This window comes from Vidua macroura, chromosome 2 (genome assembly GCF_024509145.1).
Source record: "Vidua macroura isolate BioBank_ID:100142 chromosome 2, ASM2450914v1, whole genome shotgun sequence".
Taxonomy (NCBI): domain Eukaryota; kingdom Metazoa; phylum Chordata; class Aves; order Passeriformes; family Viduidae; genus Vidua; species Vidua macroura.
In genome coordinates, this window is record NC_071572.1 from 9,259,305 (window position 1) to 9,275,758 (window position 16,454).

The window sequence follows — 16,454 nt, forward strand, 5'->3', positions numbered from 1 at the left end:
GAACATGTCATTCAAAACACTGCTAGAAGCCAAGATCTGACATCTTTTGCTTCCCTTCTACCAAAGTGTTTCCATGTCACATGAGGCAATTAGGATTGGCAAAAGAAAGATTTCTCAGACTAATCCATGTTTCCTTTTGCTTTTTCCCCCCTCTAATTCTCGGTGCCTAAAAATAGTTGGCTTGATGATTTCTTAACCTATGATTTTTCTGAAATTGAAACTAAGCTGACACCTTTGCAACTCTTTGCAAGTCTCACCTTTGCAAGTCTCTTTCTCCCTCCTTTCTGAAGTATGGGCACTGCATTTTCCTTCTTTAAGGGTCTGGCATTCACCCATCTTTTGCAAATTCAACATGATAATTACTGATGACTTGTGAGGTTCCCACATCCAGCTTTGGAGGCAAACCAAGGGTGAAGTTCATCATAATAAGCAGATATTAAATATAGTTCTTATCCAACCATTTCACCTGAGGGCTGAAATCCTGCCTCTTTTTCCAGCCATATCCAATACTCATATTATAGTCAGTTTGGGAATCAAAGATTTTTTTCTCCAATCCATCATAATAATTTTAAATGTATTTACAAAATAAAGAATGGGGGAAAAAAATCACGTCTTGTGTTTTATAATGATTAGGGAGAACAAAATAAGATGGCTGCTGCATTGTCACATCAAAACAGAGGAGAAATTGTCATGACAGACACTCTTTTGTCTTTCATTTTGCAACCTGTTCAATGCACAGGGGTCAGACTCACTCCATTAAAGAGAAGAAGGCAGTAATGAATGAGCCATGTCTCTGTTCTCACAGTGAGCTGCTCACACTCTTACTGTGCAGTGAAGCTATTTGGTTGTCAGCCTCAATAAAGCTACCTTTTTTTTTGTTTTAATGAATATTGTTAAAATTTCATCCATCCCTTCTTATTGTGATCATTCAAAACCAGATTTTAAGCCTTCTCCCTGTTTCAGCTGTGACAGTTTTTCACTGGAAAGCTCAAGTATCTTTCTGCATGGGGTTTATCTCCCTGAAAAATTTCTATTGGTATATATAGTTACTGGCAAATTTTTCAGAAAAAATGGTTTGGAAGAAAGAATTTATTAAAGAAATATGTTACCCATGCACAAACCCCTTATATAAATATACACACACACCCATATATATATATAAGCCCTGTATGAAAGAGTTTCATCCTGAAAGGATGCTGCAAAGAATAAAACACAGGCTGTTAAATGGGCAACTTCAGCTCTTGCAATAGCATTTCTTTAAATACATCATAACACTTCAAATTCTCTTTCAGCACCAAGGACCCAAAGTCCTAAACAAATGCTCATTTTAACAGTGTCCTTGCTCCAAAGAGATTTCCTTTAATTGTTGTTTAATAACTGCAATGAAGAATGCTAGAGGAATACAGACACATGGGAAAAACTCCCCTGATCTTGCTGGCTGTTCCAAGTGCTTCACTGTATTTATTCCTCTTTCCACACACACCTTGGGATAGTGTGGGTCTAGATCCAGCAGAGTTCTAAAAACTATCTGAAAACACTTTCAGAATATTATTGTTCTGCTGCATTAAGCATGGGTGGTGCCTAGGTTCACATCGTGCTTGATGTGAGCACAAATAGACCCAGAATGGCCCACTGAAACATGGGTGTAGCATGCAGTGTCCATGCAATAACCCTCACTATGTCTGAGATGGGCTCTCACCAGCTTAAGAAGTGTTAGAAACACCCCTGCATGCAGCCACAGGCTATCCTGAAAAGCTAACACTGCTTTCAAAAAAAAATAACATTGAAAAATTTAAAAAACACCCTTCCCCTCTCCAAATCGTGAGCTTTTGCACTGGAGTGGTAACCAGCACTCTTAGCAGGGGTTGGTGGCCATTGTGTGAAGTTCTACATGTGTGTCTGTACATTTGAACACACACTTGCTTACACACACACACACACATATATATATGTGTATATATATGTATATATATATGCACAGTTATCTCAGTTCTTAAAGTGAATGGCACAGAAAGGCAAACTGCAGTAGGGGGCACACAGGGCTGAGCTCCTCTGCCTGTGAGAGCTGAGCAGGTGCGTACCAGAAATAGAAATACAACTGCATTTCTACATTACAGTGGGATGCTTCAGGTTTTGCTGTGTCTCTTCTCCTCTGCCTGCAGGATGTGGCTGAAGTTTGCCATCATATTGTCATTTGATAGAAAGTAAAGTGTTAGGTAGGAAAAGATGGGAATGTAAGGAGGCCAGGTGTAGACCTCTCACCACACCTTGGTGTGACTAGAGATACACATAAACCAGTAAGACAGTAAGCCGTCCCAAGTTCACCAATTTTCTTTGCAATTTTTCCTTTCCCAGAGTCTTCCTCATCTTTACAGAGTCCATCTCACTTGGTGCTGGAAGATTTCCCAGTGTGGCTGTCCAGGTTAATGCTCCGGGATATATCAGAGAGAGAAAGGCAGGAAATTTCTCAAATCTGATTGTGTTTTAAATGTGTCTGCAAATGCAGCACTACTGAGACATTGCTGGGACCTACCCACTGCCAACTCTACCATTCCCAGAAACACAAGCACTATTCAGGGATGAATGTGTGAGCTATGTGTGCTCAAAATCTTAGCAAGTAAAAAAGTTGGTTAAAGCTGGATTTGGTTAACTGTGTACCTTTATCCCTCCTGCCACCATAAATAATTTTTGTAGGAAATCGGGAGAAAAATAAAGCATTGCAGTTATTACTGAGAGAGAACATGGCCCAGAACTTCATCAGCTGTCAAAGTAACAATCCCATTTTCTATGAAAGCAATCTTGGTGCTGTCTACAAGGTGCAAGAACAGTGTGTGTGTTTCAGGGATAACAAAAGAGGAGCCAAGGAAGGCTACAGGCCCAGCACTAAAGGAAAGCACATTTGTACATAATATGCTGGAGACATTCAGGAGCAGTTCAGGATGATATAGTGGCAGGGACTGTCATGTTGCCAAGGACAGAGTAAGTTGTTGGTCTCTTAGGCTGGGGCTAACATAGACTAGTATTTCTCACAAGTAAATAACTTTATTGTGTAGCACAGAAAAAAAAACAAACAAAAAAAAAAAAAACAACCCCACAACAACATAAAGCCACCAGGAGATGTGGGCTAGACGTTGCCATTTTGTAAGTCTTCTAAACAAGGTGGGGAGCTTAAAAATAGGCTTTTATTTTATGTTTATCTTACATGCATTTTTCTCTGCTCATCATGAGGTCGTTTCAGTCTGCTGGAAGTAGCCTTCGGAAAGTTGCCTTTTCTGGCCTCCACAGAGTGCTAATAGGCAATGTTATAAAAACAGAACTAATAAATCTCTACTAGTTTTAGTTCAAAAAATGTAGTAAAATATATAGTTGCACAGGAGTGGGGGAAATAGCTCAAAATAAACTATATTCCAGGTTCTCCAACACTTTCTGTGCAGAGCTTTATGTTACATTGAAACCCACATCTACTGCTATATTTTAAAGTTACTTAAGCTGTTTCAGAACCACTAGATTGATGTGTCAGTTATATATAACGGCTTGGGTGAATGGAATACTCATTTTTAAAAGCTGTTCCAAATTTAGTAAAATTTTTCAATAAAGTCTTATTTATTAACAAATACACCTGTATATACAGCTCTGATGTCTGGTTCACAGAGACAGAGAAATTAAAATATTTGTCCTACTTAAATATCTACAACCTGCAATCATTCTATGTGTAATACAATGACCACCATAAAAAATTCACAAGACTGAGAAATGAACTTCTTCTACACAAATGCAAATTTGGGACCATGACTTTGGAATCAGTAACGTTACTTGTGAGTATCACACTTTTTTATTTGCTATTTTTGATGGTATTAAGATGAAAGCTTTAGCTTTCCACTGAGTTTCATTACTGAACAATCCTGTCTTATATTGCTTCCCCAAATCATGGGAGAAAGAAGCACCACAGCACTTTTCTCCAGAACAGAGATAATGTGGCTATAGACCTCCAGATTTTAAGACAGGACTGAAACTCTAACCTGAGCCTGTGTGATGGGTCTCTGTAGGACACTTTCAGAATAAGCAGAGTTATTTATGTCTTGCTAAAGAAACAAGGGAATAGTAGAAGATACAGTAAAATTGCTGTGAAGCAATTTATTGACTCCTGAGAAAATAATAGGAGGTAAGAAAGGTGAGAAGATATGAGATAATGGAGGAAGGGAATAGGAGGTGGAAATAATTTTAAGTTATGTACGCAATAGTTTCCTGGACTGTGTAATTGTCTGGAGGGAGAGAGGATTGCACTGGATCTGATTCATACCTACTAGCCTTTTTTGTGCTTTGGACTTGGCCTAAGCAGTGATTTGAACACAAAAATATTAAGCTAGCATCTGTCTCTTGAGCATTTACAAGTAGTATGGCTTTGGCAAAAGACAGGAGTTGCCTTCAGTCCAGCAGATTTTGGGATGTATGTTGCATTTATGGTTTAAAGCTCTGATGTGGGGATTTTTTACATTGTGGCACCATCACTTTCCTTTGTAAGCTCATTTGACTTAAATATATGGAGGCAGAATCCAGCTGTTTGGCTTTGTGGTGAATATAGAATTACCTTTCTGAAACACTGCTGGTGGATGGATTGATTTGCTTGGAAATTAAATAAAATATTAATCCTTTTAAGCAATTCAGTACCTACTGCCAGTTGACTTGTTCACTTGAACTATGTTGACAATTTAAAGGAGATATGGATTATTCCAAATTACTTGGAGATCAGCCCCACACATTTCTGTGGCTGCTACTACACCTGAGTGCACTTTTGTCCTTATTCTGTCAACATGAGGGGTTCTCTTGACTTAAAGGTAGGTAGCATTTCACTGTGTGGATTTGCAGTTGCAGTCAGAATGGCTGATGTAGGCTATTGCTCTGCATAAATGATGGGGATTTTGGTGTTTGCTTTTTTGAGCCAGGAGGATCCTTGATAAGAGTGCAAAGGAGGAAAAGTAGCCTTAAGAATGGGTGTTTCTGCCCAAAAGCAGGGAATGCAAAACCACCTTTTGCTTTGGAGGAGGTAGGATGGGAGCCTGCAGCTGGAAAACATGAAGGAAAAGAAGGAAGGCATTGAAAATGCTGTCCAGATCCTGCACCCACAGTGGATGGCCAAGATCCTGCCAAGACCAGCTTTGACACCACCTGGATGATTTTAAACACACGAGAAACAAAGGCCACATAGCTTTGGTAGAAGGTTGTTGAGATGGGGTGGATTTGGCCAGCAAGAGTCAGTTTTGGGTTCTCTGGCTTTGCTTGAGAAAATATTACTTCCCTTATCTGTTGTCCTCTGCATTCCCTCATTCCTTGGTTCTGTGTCTTTGCTTGAGAAATCAGTTCCTCAGGAGTTCACAACAAAAATCAGCAATTTTACTTATGTATTTAAGGGAGCTTTTGAAGTTTTCTTGCTATGCTGCCTCTTCTTGATGAGTAAAATTGTTTGGTATTTGGGGAGCAGAAATACAATGACAAATTTGTGTGGGGAACTGCTTTCATTACCACCCTAGGAAATGGGTTGGTTAATGGAAAGAAGAATAAGATTTTTGAGTTCTTTAATGATACAATGGTCTAGTTGTGCAGCAGATTGGTAGCTTTTTTTTTTTTTTTTTTTTTTTTTTTACTGGAATGAGTTGGAATTGTGATTGAAAAGAGTTTGTTATGCTGAAATGGACAAAATGAATGAAAGGCTCTCCTGTAGAGAATGGAGAAAGGAAATGCTATATTTTGCTGCTAGTCTTTGCTTTGTCTCTGTGCAATCTAGTTATTCACAACTGTGCAATTCTGTAATCCAGTCTACTTGTTTGTCAGAAGTCAGCAAGCTGATTTATCACCATTTATTTTGGTGAAATTTTAGCTGAAAATCTGATACCTTATGCCTAGGCCAGATTTCTTTAACAGTTACATTTTTCTGTCCCCTAAGATAACTTGGGCAGCAGGTATGTAAATTGTGTTTAAATGGTTTTATCTCTGAAAAATCTTTCAGGAGAAAGATAAATTAACTGTACAATAGTTCCTTTGTCAGAGATAACTATTTCAATATTCATATGATCAGGATAGCTTGCTGATGTGTATGTACTGATCAGGAAATTCACTTTCACATGGAACATATATTTTCAGAGAAATTCCAACCAGCTTTTTCATAGCAAGCAGAAACTACTTTTAGTTAAAAATCACCGTATTTGCATTTTACAAACTATTTAATTGCAAAACAGAAGAAAAATTCCACTTATGTCTTTTAGTCCCTTTCTTTTTGTTTAAATTTTCCTTTCTTGATTTTTTTTCCTTTTTTTTTTTTTTTTTTCCTTTTTCATTTCTTAATGGAATTGACTTGCCACTGCTGAGTTCTACAAGGAGCCTTGGTCAGTTCCTCAGGCTGTGCACAAAGGCATTAACACAGCAGGCAAAAGTTTAAGTGGTGCTAAGCATTTGAAGGTTTGCAATCAGTAAAATCGAAGTCAGTCAATGAGTCCAGAAATAGCAGATTGCTTTGAAGTACAGTAATTAATTCTGTCCAATCTCACTTGTTCCGTTTCTATCAAAGCTTAAGAAGTGCCTGTGTCTTCTCAGGAGTGTGTTATCTTCTGCTAAAATGTGGACTGAGAATTGGGTCTTGATTTACTCTCCTGATAAGATTTTCACTCTCTAAAGATCAAATGCACAAAATTGTAAGCGTAAACTGACTCAAAACGAAATGATCTGTCAATATCATTCCAATGATATTCCACAATATTTTGTTTTTAAAGGAAAATATCATAAATTTGGTATAGTCTCTCTTGTGGTCCCTTTGTAAGCAGAAGAAATGTAAGCATTCTTGTTCTGAGTCTAAGGTGAGCAGTGAGAAAACACCCTTATCAGAGAAAGATATGGAATGGATTTATGATAGATATAAAGATCATTGTACAGCCCAAGGCAGGTATTCTAAGTTATCACATTTTAGGTCATTACATTATCACATAAAATATTTGTACATTGTAATATAGAAACTTCAGTTTTAATCTTTATAATTGTAGAATAATTTGGGGTAGAAAATACATTTTACATCATCAGGTCCAACTGTTTGCCTAGCTCACCACTAAGCCGTGTCCTTAAGCACTACAAGTGCTTAGGGACATCTTTGAAAAACCTTTGGGGATGGTGACTCAACCACTTCCCTGGGCAGCCTGTGCCAATGCTTGACAACTCTTTTCTCGAAAGAAATTTTTTGTAATATCCAATCTAAACTTCCCTTGGTGCAATTTGAGACCATTTCCTCTTGTCATGTCAATTGCTGATTGAGAAAGTAGGCCAATCCCCACCCAGCTACACCCTAATTTCAGGGAGTTGTGGAAAGCAGTAAGGTCTCCCCTGAGTCTCCTCTCCAGAAAAAACACCCCCAGCTCCTCAGTCAGGGGACACCTCTGGTGTCCAGCCCCAGCTGGATGTGACTCCATTCCCCACCCCTCTCTGGGCCTGGACATGCAGTCAGTTCTTCACCAAGCCAAAACCACACCTGTCCAAGCCACAGGCAGTTGGATTCTCCAGGACAATGTTGTGGGAAATGGTGTCAGAAGCTTTACTAAAATCTCTGTATATGACATCCACAGCCTTTTCCTTGTCCAGTAACCAGTTCATCTTGTCTCAGAATGATATCAGGTTGGTTAAGCAGGGCCTGCCCTTCCCAAATCCATGCTGTCTGGACCTGATCCCCTGGTGTCCCATACTTGTTTGTGATGACACTCAGATCTGCTCCATGACCTTCACTGGCACCAAGGTCAGACAGACAGGGCTTAATTCCTTGGATCTTCCTTCTAACCCTTGTAGATGGGCATCATGTTGAATTCCTGTCACGTGGGGCCTCCCTGGTTAGCCAGGACTGCTGGTAAATGATGGAAAGTGGCTCAGTGAGCTCTTCTGCCAGATCCCTCAGTACCCTTGGGTGGATCCCATCTGGCCCCACAGACTCGTGTGTGTGTCTAAGTAGTTGTTAAAAGGTAACCACTTCCCCTGGGATTATGGAGGCTTCATTCCACTCCCCATCCCTGCCTTCCAGGCCAGGGTGGCTGGGCACCCAGAGAACAACTGGTTTTTCTATTGAATAGTGGGGCAAAGACATTAAGTACCTCATCCTCATGTTTTGTCACTATGTTTTTCACCACATCCAATAAAGGATGGAGATTTATAATGATGTTGACCTTTCTCTTACAAGAATCAGGGATTGGTATCTTTGCTTTGTTGCAGAAGTTTTTGTTTATCTTCATGTGCCAGTATGAATTGAACAGTTTCTGTTGATTCTCTAATAGAAATTTTTCTCATTCATAATGACATTTTACAATTTTTCCATGTTAGGTTTGGTAGACTGACATGTGTCATCATTTATCAGGCTCTAGGTAAAGACAACTTTGCATTTAAAAAGTATTAATGCATAAACATCTTTATGCTGCCAGCATATTTAAATACCCTGGATGTATATATGAGGCAACACAGAAACTTAGAGTCAGTTGACATTACTCACTGCCAGAAGTAGAACATTAACTTATAAGGAAGATAAATACTGTGCTGCATTTTCACTTGTTGTTGTGTCTCTATAGCTTCCTGCCACAGGCTAATTTCCATGTCTTCCAGCTGAGCCATTCAATTTCAGAGCCGTGATGGCAGAAATTAAAAATCAGCTTCCACTGCCTTTTTTGTTTACTTAGACAAACAGGCAAAACATAAAAACAAAAAGTGATTTTCCTCTTCCAAGCAAAGCACTCGAGTGCAAGCTTGCTTTACATTGACCTCAATGAGACAGAAATTCTTAAGAGCTTTGATTTGGGGCCTCTGTTCCTAATCCTTCTTGAATGCAAATTTCTTATTGACTGAAGTAGGGTAGGAGACAACTCTTAATTGTGTATGAAAATATTACAGAAATAGCTTGAAACACTGCAGAAAGCTACTCTATGCTTATGCAGCTATATAATCTTGGGCTATTACTTTAAAATATGACAACATTTTGTTTTTATAGTGGAAGCTACAGGAGCAGTTCTGCCTATCACTCATATAAATGGAAAATAATTGTGAGCAGTATTGTGTCTTTGTTCTGCTGGTTCCCTGGATTATTACCTCTACTTTCAGGCTAAAAATCTTGAAGACTATTCCAAATTAACATATTTCTTGATAATTCTCTGTTCTTTGTTAACCTAATCTTTACATAAATGCTTTTTAAAATGTATTTCAGATATTAGTGCAACACTATAACCATGACTTTGTCATGACTAGATCAAAAATCCAATGCTGTCAATGAAAACCTCCTTTGACAGAGTGAATAAACACTTTCTATGATCCTACTGAATGTAGAAACATATTATGGCATGAACCTGCAAGACCTGAAGTGTGCATCAGTTAGCCTTGTCACCAGCACTAGTGCAGAATTGCAAACAGAGGGATTATTCAATTCTTAAATCTGGAACATATTCAGGCAGATGTCATTCTAGGCAGAAGAATACCTGGTTGAATCCACATTTTCCTTTGAAGTGGCAGTGCAGTTTCAAATCAAGTTCCTTAACTATCCCCCATTACCTGCTTTGCTCTCCTGGTGTCTGGGAATGAGCCTCTTTACAGGAACTAAACAAATCCTGCCTCAGGTGTGCATCCCACTGCACTTCTAGCTCTCCTTTAGATAGAAATGTTCCAACCACTGCTACTTTGCACTGCTGCTTGACTGATGCATGGAGAGAGGACATTCAGTCTTGATGGCCAAACTAAGCCTAGTCTGAAGTAAAGTTTGGAAGACTGTGTATAGTGATGACATCGCGTTCTCAACACCAACATCTGTTTGCTAATCCATTCCTATGAGGTTGATGATTCCCTAATATAAGCATAGTCTTGATAAGACTTTAGTTTTTGTTAAAAATGTTTCTTTTGCAAGTCTCTCTACCAAATATCTGTACTCTTTGTAAAATAATAAAGAAAAAAAACCTGAAATGAGGCAGTAGATACCTGAAGTGACAAAAGATACAACTTCACTGACAAAACAAATTAAATGGAACACAGTGAGGAAGTAACAGAATAGTTTCTAATGGATATATTCATGGTCATGCTCTTTTGTTCAAAAAATCCTGAACCAAACCTTGTACTAAACACATTACAATGCTCAGCAAGTCACTGAAAGTAATTACAGATAATGAATGAATATGGCATCTCAGTTTGCATCTTGACCTAATTCCTAATACAAAGTAGTCTTTTGCAGTGCTGTTCTCTGAGAAGAGAGGTCTGTGGGCCTTTGGCATGTCTTATCCCACTTATGTAGAGATTCAGAAAATGAGAGCTCATGTATTTTGTATAATCAACAGATCTGAATTTCTTAAAGGAACTTGTGCATATCCATTACAGTAACTTAGAAATATGCAGATTAAATTAATGGAAAGCTTCTGATACAGATAATACAATTTCATAAGCTTGATAATTTCCTCATATTCGCTTTGCATTGAAATATAAGATAATATAAATAAAAATTGAAGTGTGAAGTTTTCTGAAGTAAATGATATGGTAGTTGTCTGCTCTAGCTTGCATGACAGGCGCTGCAGGCTTTATGCAATCCTTCCCTCTGGCTTTGCATATGCTTCCAGTTCTCCCTGCTATTTTGTGCTCTCACCATCTTGGATGCATTTTGTTGAAATACCAATTAAAATAAGAGTTAACTCAGATTCTCAAACTCATTCGGGGCCTAAATCACTGGAAGTTAATCCGTTAAGTAGTTGCAAGTCTGGTCCACATTGCCTGTATTCCTGTTGTTTCACATTGACTTTTTTCCCCCTAGAAAACATAGTGAATATAAAGTGATCAAATGGCCCAGATTCAGAGACAATCTATTTTCATTGTGATGTCTTCACATCACAGAGAATTCATCAAGACATCATTTATATGTCTCTTTTGTTATCATCTTGAATACAAACAGCCGAAACTCAGCTCTAAAAAAATATTTTCATCAATCTGCTTGCTAATAAAGCTTGCAAGTTAGTGTATTTATAAAATCAATAGCTAATGATGTTGTGCAATAGGACATTAAATATGGCACAGCTTTGACTGTACAGCACAATATAAATACACTATTATGTGTCTGGTGTAATACCTTCTTTAATCTCTGGTGTCATAAGGAATGCCCTAAGGGTTGTGCAGTTCCACAAACTGTATCTCAGAAATGTGCAGCTGTGTTAGCAATTGTGCAGGTGTATGGAACATATGTAAGCATTATTGAAATCTAATGGACAATGCACTGTAACCTAAACAGGCAATGCTAATAAATCAATCGATTGCTCTTTGCCTTGTTTTGCCCTTCCCAGCTTTTGCACAAAGGGCTCCCTCTTCCTGTGTGAGTGTCACGGTTCAGCTGGAGACCTTGGGCTTTATATGAGCATTGGTACTATGTACATCTTCCAGTGTGCAGAGAAGAAAAAACCTTTAAGTACAAGAAAAAGGAGCACATTAGATAAGCTCAGAAATGTTAGATAAATCAGTGGTGCAGTCTTTGTTCATGCATTTGCTGCTGCTTTTCCACCTGGAAAATAATATAGCAGAATTGGAGTACATTTGTGCATGTCAAAGAAAATGAAAAATGAGTCAATGAAAACAGCCAGAGAGGAGTTTTAGATTAGGATTGATTACTTGGAAAAAAACCCAATAACAAGCCTGAAAAAATACATATAAAATGACAAATGACTTAGTGAAAGGAAAGTAGGGGCTTCCTTTCTTCTTCTTTTGCTATGCAAAAAAAAGGTGAAAGGCTGTTAGATGAGAAGCAGGACATTTCAGCATGATAAAGCAAACTCATCTCCATACAGTATGCAACTAGAGTAGGGAACCATTACCACAGGAAATTAAGGCCACAGGCTCTCCTGAAGCAATCAGTAAAGGTGTATAGGTATCAAGGGTATGATGATAGCGTTTTGGAAAAGGATATTAATCCTCTTCTATCAGGACATAAGACACTAGAGTGGTACCTAATAAGATTCCCACACCATTTCTGCTGCATATTTCTTCTAATTCCTTACTCAGTGTGATCCCTCAAGAATCTAAAGCCCCCTGTTCAGAGGTGTGACAGAAAGCCAGCCTTCTGCAATAAGTGCATTTTATTATTCTGTCATTTGGCATTTATTGCTCATGCAAATGCCTCTCGTTGCAGAGGTGCAGCTGCATTTCATGGTGGGGTTGATTCAGCAGCATTTTACTGAAAAGGTGTGCTGCTCCTGTTTAACCTGCATGCTGCAAACTGGACAGTCTTGAAAGACTTGTGACTCCTGCTCAAAACTCATTTCAGCTGACTGTATTGAAGCCTGTACATAAATGTGAATTCACTACTTGTTCTGAGCATCCAAAAAATAATCACTGGTGTTTAAATTTCTTCTTGCTTGTTCCTTCCTGTATTTTGTACATTTTTCAGAGGGCTGTAGCTTGCATTCTGTGCACTATGCCCTGAAAGTCATGAGAAAGAGAATACACAAGATTTTTCTGTTAATGGCATTTTAATTTCTACAAGTAGAAAAACATTATTTACCAAAGGAACAGAAATGAATATGCTCCCTTTGCTATGTGAAGGTCATAATCTTGACTCCATAACTGAAAAGTTATTCACATTTTTTTCTGAAGTCTGTCTCTGATTTAAATTTTGTGCAGTTTAACTATTTAGTATTTAAATGTATTATACAAAATTGAATTATTCCATGAAGGACACATGCAAATCCCTTCAGAAGAAACCTGTGTTTTTTCCTTTGTTTCATTCTGCTATCTGTGAGCTGCTGCTTTAGTGTCTTGGTCTGATGCCTGTATAGATAATTTGAAATTTATATAAATAAAGAAAAAAAGTTTCAGTGCGCTTTTGTCCCAACTTTTCTCTTCTATATTAGGTTTAGTAGAAAAAATTACTTAGGATCTGAATTTGTTGCATGCAAGCAGAATGGGAAAAATTATTATCCTTGGTGACACAGTAAGGTCAACAACACCTGATATAATAGAAAGGGTTATTTCTAGCAAACTGTGCAAGTTTCCTACAATATCACAGAAATGTTATTTATTATTAAAAATAACTACAGTAATGTGCATTTGCGTTCTGCAAACTTCCTGGGGGTAATCTTCTGATATCCTCCATCTCTTCAAAGTTCTTATTCATCATTGTGCATAACCCGAAAAGTCTGCTGCAGGAGAAAAATAACAGAACCATCAAACTCCCCAGTTCCCCAGTGAGCATTGCTGGTGTATTGTGCAGTTCTGTCACTACTTCTGGTTGCTGAGGCTTCTTCTAATTTCAGTTATAGCAGAAATATCAGGGTCTGGTTTTTTTCCTGAAGATTGATTGCCAAGAAGAGCTCTCAATGGCTGCAGAGTATTCCACCTGACAGGCAATTCCAATGCAAAAAGAGCACACACAGTGGCACCAGAGGTGTGGGGTGGTGGCAGTAACCTGGCCATAACAACATATTGGACAGATTTTTATTTGTAAGACTTCTGCCAGTGCAAGGTCAGAAACAAAATACCAACAAGAAGCCTATAGGATAGATGGCTACAGCTTTAAAAAATTCTGATAAAATGGAATGCAATTCAGTTTGTGATGTGTACTATGCAACCAATTGTTCTCCAGCAGGCTCTTTTGCTATAAGTGGAACAGAACATATTAGGCAGAATAAGGCCCTAAAAATCTTTAAAAAAACATATCTATGTAGTAGCAATTTAAGATGACAATGAAGAATACTGTTTCCTAGTGTAAAAATACCTCCCTGTCATGCACAAAAAGTAAAATGCTATGTTGGAATAGATAAAGTCAAAGGGCAGAAATATAGACATTGGCAGGTTATCTGGTGTCCACTTTTGTTGTTCGTTCTTTTTCAAGTGGTCTTGACATGATTTTTTTTTCAGATATGTGGTAAGAAAACTTTCTGGAATTGGAAAAACACATGATATATAAAAAACCTTGAGCTGAAAAAGCAGGTTATAAAGAATACCTTAGAAACCAAGCTTTTAGAACAGACTCATTGTAAATGAATGTATTTTTCAGCATTTTCTGACAATTAGAAAACAGAAAGGTGAAGTCAAATTCTTCATCTGGAAAAACAGAGGAACATCTCTTTTTACCTCAGAGTGTACGTGATGTCCTTGTTTCCTTATCAGCTGTGGGGAGCGATCATCTTCAGTGTTCCTTAAAAAATTCACATCTAGTTGAGTGCATATCTAACACTTTTGTTCCTGAAGTAAGAGCTCTGATCTGGAAACAAGCTGGTGATCTCATCCTTCTAATAATATCCTTCAAATACTAAATTATGTATAATTTCCCTCTGATTATGAATTTGAAAGCATATGCATCTATGTCGTATTTGTGCTTATTGTGTTAAATTCCCCTGAGTACTTTGCAAGCAAGATATAAAGTCAACTATTAATTATTAGTATTGCAATTAGAGTAATCACAATGAAACTGAATATTATGGAGAGTGTAATGAGTATCAAAAAATCTGATAGTGAGTATAGACCCAAGTTCTTATAGAGGTACATGTTCCTCAGCTGCCTGAAAATGTGTTTTCTGAAAAACAACTTCTTTTTGGTGACTGGCTGCCACTTTCAATGATTCTTGCAAATCAAGGGAGTTTATAAATCAGAATGAGAGTGGTTATGTTGTTAAAGCATAAGCAGAACATCATGTTTTTTCTATCCCAGTATTTTGCTCTTCGAATCTCTCCTGCTCCCATCTCCTCTCATAAATGTGCAACTGACAATGTCTAAAATCTGTTCAGGATCAAAGGCTTCGAATTGCTTTATCCATAATGTTTGGGCTTTGTCTCAGTCTTTGTCTTCTTATGCTATACTAAAATACTTCCTTGCTCTGTATGGTGAAAGATGAGAAGAGCTTTCTCTTTCAGAACAGATCTAGAAAGGGGCACATTTTAATTTTGCAAATGCCTAAACTACAGTTACTGTAAAGCACACTGCTTTTAGAGGATAAAGTCATTAAATATTTGCCAAAAAAAAAAAAAAAAAAAAAAAAAAAAGAAAATTGCAAAAAAAAGGCAACCAAATATCACAAGTTACTCTGGAAAATCCCAAACTCATCCAAGATTGCCAAAGAAAATACTTTCTAGTTTGAGTCTGGTAGTCAAGTCTCCATGTACTCCCTTAGTATCCTGCCTTACAGAGCTTTTTGAGATCTTTGCAGAACAGTCTGGAATTCTTTGGTATTCTGGAGGAATACCTAACTAAATATTTTATTATTTGACAATTAAAATACAATTCCAAATTAAATATTTTCAGAAGGCAAACATAGCCTAGGAGTGCTTACTAATTTTATTAATAAATTTCCATTTAAAAAAAGGGTAATTTGACATTCAAAAAGCAGTTTCTTTGGCAGGTATGTACCTCCCTTCTCAAAGGTTCAAGTTAGTACCTCTTGCTTGCAATGCAGTGACTTCTGGATCATTTTATAGCTCAGAACTCAGAGGAAAATGGGAGATTATGTCAAAAGCCAGCTACTGCTGAGCATGACACCTGCCTCTGAGGTCATACCTGCTAAACCTGGGAGGAGAAAGGTGAGGGAAATTGAAGGGGGTGAGTGTGTAGGGGTGTGTGAAGGAAAGGAGTTGAGCCCTAGATTAGTGGTAAGCACAATTTCCCACAACCAAGAAAGTGCTTTTGTTGTGGCATTTAATTTCTGAAGCAACTGAAATCTAGCAGCTGCGAACCTGTTCTTGAGAATGCTGGGGTGTGGATTCACTGCAATGCAGGGAGAGATCTGTGTCTGACCAGGTGTGACAGCCTCAGGTGCTTGCCCCAGAAAAGGAGTATTTTCTGTGTCCCTCTTTTCTGCCACAGAAAATTTTGTCCTGAGGAGGACAAATTTCAACCTTTGTTTTTCCTTGTTCTTTCTATGCCTGTGCTGCATCCCTGCAGGGAATGTCTGGAGAGCCCCTGTGGGAGCACTGGGGACACAGCCCTGAGTGGGGACCTGTGCTGGGTGGCAGACACCATGTGGCCTCTGAAGGGGACAGAGGAAGAGCATCACTGAGTATGGGGGAAAAGGATCCCATAGCTTTGTACTCTGAGGTGTCAAAGTCTTTGGGAACTTCAAGACCTGTTTGAAGTGGTTCCACTGTGGAGAAAGAATCAATATAGTGTAGGAGTAACAATTTCTGTATGTTTCTGAGGGCAGCAATAGAAATGTGATTATGTCTGACTTTCATATAGGTATTATTATTCATAATTTTTATTGACAAGGCAAGTAAGGAACCATGGCAACCAAGGGCAGCTTATCGAAAGCTATTTTTGCCTGTGTTGTGATTTCCCCATCTCTTCCTTTTATTTTATTTCTCAATACATATATAACCTTTTCCAGAAAAATTGATTCTTCTGAATCAATGATTCTTCCTCATAACGAACAGTGCCTTGGTAACCTGATCAGCCAAGAGACTTTTCCTGCATTTTCTGCATCATAACATGTC

The 16,454-nt window shown here is 38.2% G+C and overlaps 1 protein-coding gene across 1 annotated transcript in view; it reads left to right on the top strand.

The window, feature by feature from the left end:
* The window catches only part of CFAP47 (cilia and flagella associated protein 47), a 348,805-nt gene that overhangs the window by 283,351 nt on the left and 49,000 nt on the right, over positions 1-16,454 (top strand). The gene's annotated exons all lie outside the window — the stretch shown is intronic.